The sequence below is a fragment of the Panthera leo genome, chromosome E2 (genome assembly GCF_018350215.1).
Source record: "Panthera leo isolate Ple1 chromosome E2, P.leo_Ple1_pat1.1, whole genome shotgun sequence".
Taxonomy (NCBI): Eukaryota; Metazoa; Chordata; class Mammalia; order Carnivora; family Felidae; genus Panthera; species Panthera leo.
The window spans coordinates 1675536-1677192 of NC_056693.1; the positions used below are offsets into that span (position 1 = coordinate 1675536).

General features: G+C 51.0%; 1 pseudogene; it reads right to left on the bottom strand.

Moving 5' to 3' along the window:
* Positions 1 to 625: 625 nt before the first annotated feature.
* LOC122208764 lies at positions 626 to 1218 on the bottom strand (annotated as a pseudogene).
* Positions 1219 to 1657: the final 439 nt, after the last annotated feature.

Below are 1657 nucleotides of genomic sequence, written 5' to 3' on the forward strand. Positions count from 1 at the left end.
CAAGAGCCTCACTCATTTCGGCAGAAAAGCTCAACTCTAGCATTAGGACGTCAAAAAGAGACCAACCACATTGAAAAAGGCTACAAAGGGACGCGCAGTTTCATAAGCACAGGGACCACAGACCAGAGTGGTGGGGATCATGCTGCTGACACACAGAAACTGCAAAATCCAAAAGCAAGGAGAATGGCCTTTCACTGGCAACTCCACCTGTCATCCAGACTTGACCCCAGGTCACACAGCCTGGTGGATTTCGCAGAGCCGCTGGCAACACTGGGGGCAGAGGGTGTCACGTAAAAAGGACTTAAAACAAGCAGCTGGAAGGAGGGAATGATAGGAAACTGCTCCAGGGAATCGAGGGCAGTACTGGGGGCTGGGTGGACAGGTGCCCAAGCAACAGCGCCAAAGAGGTTTCCTGTAGAGCAGCCGGCTGGCACAGGGGACGATGACCCAGGAGGCAGATGAAGGGAACAAAGATGGGGTCCTGAACATGAGTCTCTGGAGGCTGGATCAGAAGAAAGACCACATACTGGGCACCAGTGATGACACACAACTCTGGACCAAAAGGGGGGGTGGGTGGAACAGCTTCAAAGTAGCCGTCACAGAGCCACAGGGGACTATGTGGCCTTCAGGTCACAGGAGGCTCCTCCCCGCCTGGATGGGAAGATACAGTCTCACAGGGTGGTCTGTTGATACCTGGGTGATAGAAGACACAGAGGTCCTCATATTGACACTGGCCCTTTTTGGCAAAGTGTCTGCATACAGGGCAGTAGGATTTGTCTTCCATAACCTGGAGTCCATCCTTGGGCAGGGAGGTATTCTTGATAAAAGACCAGCTTCTGAGCTTCAAGAGTTTCTCTGCTCTTTGTTGGAAGCCTCCCCTGGAGGGACTCCCATGGCCTGGTCTGGGAGAACAAGGTTCAGCATTGCCCACGCCCTCCCCCAACCAACCACAACGATTTGGGCCTCATCTGGGGCCTGGGCCTCCCCGAATTGGGCCTCTGCCCAGGGGAGGAGGTGGGGCACTCAGCATTGTGGAGTCATTGGTCTTCTTGATTCTGGAGGACCTCCATGAAGAGCTGATTGGGGTCATCAAGCTTTCCATTGGCCAGAAGGCCAGGTGGTCTAATGGGACTCCCGTCCTTCTCATTTCTGGTTTCTTTCCTCCTGCTCTGGCAGGGGGAGCTGTTGCTTGGGGTTCTGCATCTTGCGCTTTCGCATTATGGCCAAATGGCTGCAGTGGGATTTGGAGAGCAGCGACTGACGAAGGGATTGTTTTCTACTCTTTGTCTTCTGAATAGCGCCTGACACAAGGAGTAATAATTTGTTGAATGAAGGAAGGAATGTTTCTTTAGATGCAATATGAGCCAGGCATTTATTTGCCTAAAGTCTTTTACATCTATCACAGTTTTCAGCCTTTCTAATTATCCCATGAGGTTGGAATTATTATGTCTAATTTAGAGATTTAACATTTAACTCAGAGAAATGTAGGATCCAGATGGAATAGAATTCTGTCAGACTGGTGTGCTCTGTGTGTGTATTTAGACCAGTGCTCCTTGGGTGCCTGGGTGGCTCAGTCAGTTAAGCATCTGAGTCTTGATTTTTGCCTTGGGTCATGAGATCGAGCCCAGGTTGACTCTGTGCTGACAGCAAGGAACCT